Below are 10,538 nucleotides of genomic sequence, written 5' to 3'. Positions count from 1 at the left end.
TTGGTTTTGAAGATGTGCGAATATGCTCTGAGCCCAGTGCCCATGGTGCTGGTCTCTTCCGCCCGAATTTTCTTGATGAATTTGCAAACCAGCTGTAGGAGAAGGGCAAGAAGCCAGGGATGTTGCAGGGAATGCTCCAAGCGCGGTGCCAGCAGGCCCAACCCAGGTGGGGATGGCTGCAGGTACCTGGGCTGTGCTGCGGAAGAGGCCACGGGCGGGGTCCTGCTCCTGCGTGCGCTGCAGGGCTGCACCTGGCAAAGAGCGAGCGCAGCCAGAGCTGAGGGGCTGCGGGAGAGGCCGGAGAACACAGCCCAGCCCTGCGCTGCCCAGGCAGGGACAGCCCCGCGATGCCCCAGGGGATGGAGCACGGTCCCCGTGGGGTGTCTGCCCAGCCCCTCTTCCGTCCTGTCCGTGGGAATGGGATGGGATTGGGTGGGATGGGATAAAATGGGATGGGATGGGATGGGATGGGATGGGATGGGATGGGATGGGATGGGATGGGATGGAATGGCGCCAAGTTGGCTGCGGGCACCGGCCCTGTGGCTCAGCTCTGCCACTCACCCTCCTGCGGCAGCTCAAACGGCACCACCGCTTTGGTTTCATGTGCTGGGGCAGCTCCAGGGCCTTCTTCCTCCTCTTTCCTCCAGGCCACCTTGGGCACTTTCAGAGGTCTCTGCTCCATGACAATGACTGGATTTGTGAGGATACCCGCAGAGGGGAAGCCTTGCAAGGCCACAGGTCACCAAGTCCTGTGGTCTGGCCTCGAGCTCAGCTGCGGGAAGAACGCCTTGGAAAGGCTCCGGGTCAGAGAGGAACGAGTGCGCTGTGCGGGGGCTCCTCACGGCACCGCTCTGTCCCGTTGTGCCCCGTTGTGCGTTCCCAGCAGCCGGGCAAGCTTCTATTTCCCACGTGTCACAAAGGGCCCTTGGTCACCGGGTTCCGTTCCATGGCACAGAGACCCTGCTGCAGCCTGCCACCCAGGGCCCTTGCACACACTGCCTTCTGCCCTGGGACTGCCCCCAGCCCAGCCAAAGTGGCCCAGCTTGGAAGGAATGCCTGGCCCCAGGTGTCTAAGGCAGCCCGACAGGATCTTAAAGGAAGGGCTCAGAGCATCAGCAAACGCTGCCCGGCTCTGCACGCTCAGTCCTGTCCCCATATCTTTCCCTGAGAGCATTTGAATTTCTAAATGAGAAGCATTTGAAGGGAGGGGATTTACATTTTCCATTTCAGAGCAGCCTTCTGCCTTCATTAGCAGACACGTCTCTCTTCAAACCAAGACAATTGTTTATCATCTTGCAGATGTGCAGTTGCTGGGGAGCCCCGTTTTACACCAAGGACCTGGAGAACCATTCCCAGCAATTGGGAAAATCCTAGGTGGTCCGTCCACCCACAGATGAGGTCTCCAAACGTGCCCCGAAATTGGGTCCAGCTCTTAGAGGCCTAAAAGAGCAAGTCCAAGGGACTTGATGATATTTTTAGCCCAGAAAGCCCTGCAGCTGATGGCACACTTCACAATCAGCAGGGGACACAGCTAGGCCGAAGCTCAGACCTCTGCTGGGAGCCTTTCCCCTCAAATACCCTTCAAACAAACCTCCATGCAAGTCACTTGGGAAAGTTTCTTCAAATGATACATTTCTGGCACAAGACTACACAGGCTTATGTGAAAGATTCTAAAGCAGCTGCTGTGGAGTCAAAGAGCCAGCACTAAGAATCCTTGTCATCTCTTGGTAGCTAAATCCCACTTTGGGGGATTTCAGGGAGTTTGGAATGAGCTAGAGAGCAGACCTCCGAGTTTTTTAGATGATGCCATTGCTTTTTCTTCTCTTCTACATAGACAGGAAGGGTGAGTTTGGCTCACATCTGGACTGCATGGCTCACGAGGCCCGCAAGACTTGTAGTTACAAGAGCTTTGAAGGATTTCTTGGCCAAGAAGACACTGCCAACAAGAATATTTATGGTTGGCAGCCAATCCTTCAATATTTCGTCTTAGGGACTCATGCTACAGTGTAAGCTTCCTTAGCCAATCATGTTATGCCACACAAACTCACAGCACTGCATCCTAAGCTTCTTGTTTACCATTGTAACTACTTCTATTTTTTCTAGATCTTCAGCACTAAAGCTCTAAACTTTCCTCCACTTCAACATTGCTCCCCGTGTCTCTGCTATAATAAACTAGAAATTCACATTCTCGCTTCTAGCACCTAACTTTGCAAGCCCTTTCTAGGGTCTCCGATCAAATCCTGTGTTTAATTCTAAGCTTTGCTGACAAGACCAAAGGTCTGAGATTTCCCTGCATTTGGGTTTCCAACAACACCGATGCTGTTAGTTCCACAGTGCCCAGGGTCCCTCTGGCAAGTCAGCTCTGGCAGAAACGAGGCGGGCAGCTGCCGGGGGGCGGCTTGTGGCCTCTGACAGCCCATTGCTCAGGGCTTGCCAGCGCCCCAGCCCCTCAGGCTCTGCCCCAGCCCGGCCAAGCTGCCCGGCAGCAGCGCCGCAGCCCCACAGCAGCCCCGTCCAGGGGCAACTGGGAGCCCTCAGCAAGGCAGCCAGCAGCACACGGGCAGGAGGACACGGATGGCGCTTCCTGCCTGGCACAGGGCTTGTGGCCATCTTTGGGCACCGCTCTCACAGGGGTCCCCGCAGCCCCGGCCCCTGCCCAGCCGCTCTGTCACCAGCACAAGGGCTTCTGCAGAACCACCACAGGCCAAGGGGCTTCTGGCCATTTCCCCTGCAACACTGCACACCTGGGCACGTTGCTGAGCCAGGGTACCCTTTTCCCCCTCTTCCCCTATGCCCTGCAGACCCTGCGCAGCAAAAGAAAGCTCCTGGGAGTCTGTGTATTGCAACACACTCTATATTCATATACTAATGAAGAAACAAAAAAAGAAAAGAACAATCTGAAAGAAAAGGAAAATTCCCGCTGACTCGGGTGGCCTCAGCAGAAAGAGGCATCAGCTCTCTGCAGAGCTCCAGCAGCGCAGCCAGCCAAGCGGTGACAGACGAGGCCGTGTCCTCCATGCCCAGCAGAGATGTTCTTGCACCCTCTGGAAGACAGAATATTGCTCCCTCTGCAGGGCCTGGAGGACATACAATGTTTGACGTGCCAGGTCCGACACGGCACTGCTGGTGTCTTCTGTCAGGTGTTCAAGGGCTGAAAGAGAAAGGAACAGAGCCACGGTCAAATCCTGGATCTGCGGGTAGCCGAGGAGAGCCCCCGGCCAGGGCCATCCCAGCCAGCTCTAGCTATGGCCAGGAGGGAGCAGGGACCAACGGGAGCAGCCCGAAGCTGCTGGCCACGAATCGCCCAGGTGGCCCTGAAATCTCTGTGTGCTCTGCTCACGCTGGCCCTGGTCTGCACAGGGAGCAGAGCCCTCCACAGCCAGGGCAGGGCTTGCAGCTGCCCCGGCAGCCCCCGCTGCCAGCCCGCTGCCCTCACTCACCAGTGCAGATGAGCCGGAGCTCTTCCTTCTTCCCCCTCAGGTGCCGCGCGGCCATGCCTGTGAACACAGAGCCTGTCACGGCGCCGGCGGCACAGCTCCCTGCCAGCGGCTCTGCCGGCGCTGTGGCCACACGGGCTGCTGGCCCGGCAGGGCTCTGCCCGGCCCTTGCCGCACGCTGCCGCTCCAGGGCACGGCTGCCAGAGGGCGGCAGCAGCAATGCCCGGGCCAGGCGGGGCTCCACGGCGCCGGGCCCGTCCGGCGCTGCCGGGGCAGCAGGCCGGGCTGGGGCCGAGCTGCGGCGGGCCGGGGAGGGAGCGCGGGCTCGTGGCTCACCCATGAACCTGATGGCCGCCGCTCGCAGGGGCTCCTGTGGGCTCTGCACGTAGGGCAGGGCCCGGCGCAGGTGCTCGGCCGCTCGGCTCTTGTCCTCTGCCAGCTGCAGAGAGCGGCAGGAGGGAAGGGTTGGCGCGGGCTCAGCCCCGGCCTCCCCTGCCCGCACAGCCCTGAGGCGCGGCCGGCAGCCGCCGGCGCCGGGCTCCCGAGGGGAGTTGGCAGAGGGCCGGCTGCTGCCCGGGGAGCCGCCGTGCCGCCCCGCCCCGCAGCCCCGCCGGGCCGGGGCTCCCCCGGCGTGCGGGAGCAGAGCCCGCGCGGCCTCTGGCTGCAGCAGCGGGCAGGGCCACAGCTGCCTGCCCCGCACACTGAGCGCCGCGCTCAGGGAGCTTCTCCGGGCTGAGGCTGGGGCTTGCAGGCTGTCCTTACCAGGCACTTGCTGAACTTCCACAGATTCTGGTTCTTCACCAGTCTTTCAAGATCTGGCCTCTTCAGGAACTCGGCCACACAAAGCAGGGTTTCCTGAGAAGCCTGGAGAGCAGCAGACACAGAGATGGCCCCACAGCCCAGGGCGCAGCACCCGGGTGCGTCCCTGTGCCAAGGCCTGGAGGAGGCTGCAGCCCAGCAGGTGCCAGGGCAGGAGGCAGCCGAGCCCCCTGCCAGGGGGACAGCAGCAGCCCACGAGTCCTCACCTGTGCCACAAGCTGCTTCTCATCATGGCAGTGGAGGACGAGGGGCAGCAGGCTCTGGCGCAGGGGTGTCTTCAGGGCCTTGTTTTCCTTTTCCTGTGGAAGAGTCACCAACGTTCGGAAGAGCAGTATGGAGATGAGCTGAACCTGCCAATTGTTCTGTATGGAAGGAAGAAAAAAAAGACCTCAGCATGGGCTGCACGGGGCTCAGCCTGGCACAGGCCTGCAAATTCACAGGGCACAAAGTGTCCGGACAGCACCCAGTGGCGGTGGCTGGGAGCAGTGAGCCTTACGTGGTCAAAGAGTGGCAGGAGCGCCTCAAGCAGCTGCAGTGTGATGGGGCCGGGCATCAGCATGTCATTGTCCAGGATGATAAAGCTGAGTAGCATGACTGTCACGAAAACTATCTCTCCATCTGCATCCCACAGGAAGTCCACAAGACTTTCAGTCAGGCTCCACATTTTTTTGGTCTGTGCAGAACACAAGTTTGTGAAACGCCGTCCTGCTGCCGCAGGGCCCAGAGGCCAAAGGCCTGTCCCAAAGCACTGGGGCAGCTGAAGTGGGAGGCAGGAGAGCTGGGAGCAGCTGCCCCAGCACTCAAAGCCCTGCCAAGCGCAAGCGACCGCATTGCCCAGCTCAGCCTCAGCCGCTGCCCCCTTCTCACCATTGAGGGCTCCTCAGTGAGCTCAAGAAGGGCCCTGAGCGCCAGGCGACGCCCCTCCCTGCACTCGCTCTGCAGCTGCCTTGACAAAATTTGCAGGACTCTGTCAGCACCACGTTCACTCAAGTGCAGGCACTCGAGGACCTGAAAGGCACAGGGCAGTGACAGGGAGCCGGCTGGCAGGAGCCCGTAGACGCACGGGGCCGGGCCCAGGCAGCAGCACAGGGCGCGGGCACCGTGCCAGGCAGCTGCGGCGACGAGAGGGCAGAGAGCTGGGAGGCGGCTCAGCCAGGCAGCGCTGGCCGTCAGGCTCACCTCCGCAAGGAACGCCAGGGCGGGCAGCTCCCAGCGTGGCTCCTGTGTGCTGAGCAGCCGGAGCAGGTAGCGAGCGATCCGGGAACACAAGGGCATGGAGACACAGCACATCTCCCTGGCAGGAGAAAAAGGAACCAAGACTGTGGGCCAGGGGGACAAACCTCTGCCAGGACTGACACACAGAGGTCTGGTCTTTCCCCAGCATCCTGCAAGCGGCCCTGGGCTATTTGGGAGGCAGCTCCTGGTGGGCACCCTCCTCTCCCAGCCTTTTCCAGTCTGCTTGGCCATCCCTCGGTGACAAGGCCTTCTGGGCCACGACCTCGGGGACTGTGTGGAACTCCCTAGGCACAGAGCACAACTGTCAGAGGTAGTGGGGAGAAGGGGGTCTCACCTGGCCAGCAGACCCACGGCACAGTGGTGGGTGTCAGCACACAGCAGCGTGTCCCAGCCACAGCTGCGTTCCATTGCCACCACCACATCCTCGTGCTGCATTCGGCAGAGCAGGGACTTCAGGGTCTGCACTGCAAACCTGCGTGCACAGCAAAGCCCAGGTCACGCTGTGAACACTGGCTCCTGCCCGGGGACGTAGCAGGGAAAGGAGGAGTGGGATGGAGCACCTGTTGGGGCTGGTGGCAAGGCCGTATTCCTCCTGGCATCCCTTCCAGAATGCATTGACCTCCTCTGGTGTATCCTGAGTGCTGAAGAGCACTTGGGAGAGCAGATGCAGAAAGAGGCGGGGCAAATACACCGTCACCATATGTGGGACGCAGGGCATCTGGAGGATCTTCCAGATCACCACAGTTGCCTGCAAAGGACAAAGCCCCCCGAGACAGGGCTCAGTGCCGAGGTGTGCGTGTGGCAGGGCCCAAGCAGGGGAGGGAGAGGCTCAGAGAGACGCAGGGGGAGCACGGGGCCTGGTGGGGCTGAAGCTGCCCCTGGGCCGGGTTTCAACCCAGCGCCTGAGGCAGGGAGATGCAGTGGGGGAAGGAGGATGGAGAGCTGCTGGAGAGGCAGCCTTGGGGACAGCAAAGGCCAGTTACAGAAACTCACAGCCAGGACAAAGACACCCGTTTTGTCCCCATCCGAGGTGCACATGCTGTGCTCTGGCCAGCTCCCCAGCACATCCAGGAGTATCAGCAGTGCTGGCTTATTACAGCGACCTTAGACGGTCACTGTGGTGAGAGAATGACGAGAATCTTGTTTCTTGATCAGAAGGCTGATTTATTGATATAGGATATATAATACATTATAACTATACTAAAAGGAAGAAAAAGAGAGGTTGCAGAGAGCAGCTATGCTAAGAATAGAATAGAAAGAAAGAATAACAAAGTTCTTTGCCCAGGGAATCTGTCCCTGAGCTGCTCCTGTGATTGGCCTTTAATGGTACACAAGGAAGATGAGCCAATCACAGGGACACCTGCTACATTTCACAACAGCTGATAACAATTGTTTACATTCTTCTTCTGGGGCCCTTTGCTTCCCAGAAGAAGGAGAAATCCCAAAGAAAGGATTTCTATGAAGAAATGTCTGCGACATCTCACCTTTCTAAATTGTATAAATTAAAAGAAAAATGCTGATGTGAAATGAACAGGAGATTTCTTCAACTGTAAAATATACAATACTAATAAATCACTAAAACAATCCTACAATCTAAAAAAATGCAAAAAACAATGCAAAGAGAATTCAAGTCCAAGCAGCTGGGTTTCAGGAACAGTCCAAGAGCTGAAGTTGTTTCTCTTGGATATCTTAGAGTCCTTTTCGGTCCTGAAAACAGACTTGCTGCAAAAGTCCCATCAACAGTTATCAAAAACATATTGACAATCTTACAACTATTTCAAACAATTTCAAACAATTTGAACAACTTTAGAATGTCCTTTTCTGGCCCTTCAATGCTTCAGTGCTTCAGAGCTGCTGCCCACTGTTTTCAATCTTTTTTATTTAATTTTTTTTTTTTTTTTTTTTGATCGAAAATGAAAAGAGCAGCAGCAGAGCAGAGCAGTGCCAGAGAAGAAAAGGCCCTGGGGACCCTGGCCCATGATGGACCAGGAACCCCAAAACTGGCCCACAAAGGGGGACCAGGACCGGTAGGAGAAACCTCAACCCCCAGTAACACCAAGAGGCCAAATGCTGGCCCTGGCCCAAAAACTTCCTGAGCCCAACGGCCCAGGCCAAACCCATGAGGCAGGCTCTGCATTCCCACAGGCCTGCACCCTGCTGCCAGTACAATGGCAGCACAAGTGGGGACACGCTTTCTTTTCCCAAAACCACTGAGGCATGCCAGCAGCAGGGAAATAGAAGCCTTCCCCAGAAATCTCACCTGGGGTCTGGACATGTTTGTTCCCCACAGCAAACCAGCTATGGTCTCCTCCATCTGTGCCCTCTTCCCCTGCAATGCATTGGGTTTGTGTCTCATCCGCCCCATGGCATCATCCCCACCCCCTCCGGGTTGGAGATCAGAGGCAGAGCTCTCGGGATGCACTTGCCCCCCGCCACTAGGGCGCAAGAGAGGCGGCAGAGATGGCAGCCTCCATGGGACAATCCCCGAAAAACCACCCCCGAACCCGCCGAGAATGCTGATCTTAAAAGCAGGGAGACGGGCTGTCCCCCCAGTCAGCTGGCGGGCAGCCCCCGCTCCACGGAAGGGGAGGCCAGCCGCCGGGGCCCCTGCTACAGCAACCGGTCCGGGATGGTCCGAGCTCGAACAAGCCGCCGGTGCCAGGGCAGTCTCTGACGCCGACACGGAGGACACAGCCTCCGACAACGGCAGGACTGCTGGGGCAGCCTGTGCAGGCAGCGGGGGGGGAGCCGGAACCGGGGAGGAAATCTCGCTGGATGTAGGAGCGGCCGCGGGCTTTTCCGAGGGTCCCGCAGGTTCGGCGCCGTCTCCAGCACCATCCTGAACAGGGACCGTCTCGGCTTGAGGTGGCGAGGAAGCCGATGGAAGCGGCAGAGGGGCCGGAGGGGCCGGAGAGAACAACTCCTCCGCTGAGCCGGAAGCTGGAGACGCGTCGTCGTCGCTTAGCAACTCAGCAGCCACAGGAAGTGCCTCTTCTGCATTCTCAGACGCAGGCGCTGGCAGGGGCGGGACTGCCTGGAGAGGCGGAGACGGGATCGCCTGGAGTGGCGGCCGCTCCGGTGAGGCGGGTCTTGAAGGCGGACGCAGCGCTGGCAGGGGCGGTACCAACGGCACTGGTTCGAGCGGGACCGCCCATTCCCATCCCCCCGGAGAGAGAGAAGGAGGGGGGGGAGAAGGTTCCGTCTGCGCAGGCTCCGGAGAAAGAGTAAAAAAAACTTCTTCGCTCGGCGCAGTTTCGCCCCCCCCCGCCGCGAAGCAGGGGGGGCCGGGCAGCCCCCACTCATCCCCCGCCGGGTCTTCTCCCGCTGAGGACAGGGGGCTGGGAAGCCCCCACTCATCCCCCGCCGGGTCTTCTCCCACCGGGGACGGTGGAAACGGAGCCTGTCCATAACAGTTAGAAATCCATTGAAAAATAGCTGCTCTCCGTTTCAAAACTGGGAAGAGCTTTAGAAATGCTGGGTAGATAAAAGGCAAAACACGTTCCTGGCCCCAGACAAACTGAAAAATGGAGTTCATGCACTCCCAGACAAAAACATCCAAGGCGTACAGGACATCAGTAAAGAACCGAAAAAGCTTTGCCCATCGAAAGAACTCATAGAGATCTGTTGCTGACAGAAAAATCCCATCTTCTCTACACCATTTTTGCCAGAGGGCAATAAGTTTCTCCTCTGAAGGGGAGAACTGAACCTCTTCTTCCAAGGCATGTGTCCGCCATACCAACCGCCACAAACTACGAAGGGCTGGGTCATCAGGAAGGGAAAAGACAAAATTACCTTGTGAAAATGTCCAGCTTGCTCTGGCCAGCTCTGCGAACATCTTCCTGAAGGTGTTCCAGAAGAAGGTTCTCTTTGTGGTCAGCCTTGGCTGTGAACTCTGTCCAAATCAGGATCTTCAGTTCTGCAACTCCTGGCTCGATCCACTTCTGTGGTCACTTCAAAGCAACCATCACATGCTACACATACAGGATTTTACCCAGTGCAGCAATTTTGCTCCTCTGGTCTTTATCAAATTAATTTTTGCCCTGACACGAGGGGTCACCAGATATTACAGTGACCTTAGACGGTCACTGTGGTGAGAGAAGGACGAGAATCTTGTTTCTTGATCAGAAGGCTGATTTATTGATATAGGATATATAATACATTATAACTATACTAAAAGGAAGAAAAAGAGAGGTTGCAGAGAGCAGCTATGCTAAGAATAGAATAGAAAGAAAGAATAACAAAGTTCTTTGCCCAGGGAATCTGTCCCTGAGCTGCTCCTGTGATTGGCCTTTAATGGTACACAAGGAAGATGAGCCAATCACAGGGACACCTGCTACATTTCACAACAGCTGATAACAATTGTTTACATTCTTCTTCTGGGGCCCTTTGCTTCCCAGAAAAAGGAGAAATCCCAAAGAAAGGATTTCTATGAAGAAATGTCTGCGACACTGGCTCTGCAGTCCTGGGCGAGCACATGATGCTCTTCCACATGGTCAAAGCAGCTCTGTCGGGTTAGAGCTCTGTCTCAGGAGGGTCTCAGACACAGCACCGTGGCCTGGGCAGCAGTGGGGACCTGAGCTGGCTGCCAGCTCTGCCTGTGCCCATTGCCACTCGCCAGCAGCACACAGGCAGCCCAGGTCGCTGGGGACAGGCCCCTGAGGGGCAGCGAGGGAGCACCGCAGCAGGCTCGGGGGCTGACGTGCCAGGGCTGGCCAAGGGAGCAGCCAGAGGGCCCTGGAACTCTCTGTTGGTCACACACCTGGGCCAGGCTCTACAGGCTGATGGGCTGGCGAGCCCTGAGCCCGCTGGGCAGGTGGGCCCCATACCTGTCACAGGACGGGGCCACACGCAGGAGCGTCATGACTACGTCAGCGGGCTGTGCTTCGCTGAGATCCAGCAGGGTCCTGTTCAGCCTGTGCTCAGCAAACTGATTGGCCAGGAGCCACTGGTGGATGTACCTGACCAGGGCAGGAACCTGGAGAAGGCACGGGGAGACTTGGAAAGCTGCCGGAGGGCGGAATGTCCCCAGCTTCCCCACAGAAGTGC

The 10,538-nt window shown here is 58.0% G+C and overlaps 1 long non-coding RNA gene across 1 annotated transcript; it reads right to left on the bottom strand.

Moving 5' to 3' along the window:
- Positions 1–7,328: 7,328 nt before the first annotated feature.
- Positions 7,329–9,931, bottom strand: LOC141731722 (uncharacterized). The gene is made up of 2 exons (XR_012583693.1): positions 9,285–9,931; positions 7,329–8,892 (listed from the first exon to the last, which is right to left on the bottom strand). It is a non-coding gene; the product is annotated as an uncharacterized LOC141731722 (long non-coding RNA).
- Positions 9,932–10,538: the final 607 nt, after the last annotated feature.

The sequence above is a fragment of the Zonotrichia albicollis genome, chromosome 24 (assembly GCF_047830755.1).
Source record: "Zonotrichia albicollis isolate bZonAlb1 chromosome 24, bZonAlb1.hap1, whole genome shotgun sequence".
NCBI lineage: Eukaryota > Metazoa > Chordata > Aves > Passeriformes > Passerellidae > Zonotrichia > Zonotrichia albicollis.
This window is presented reverse-complemented; position numbering and strand designations above follow the sequence as displayed.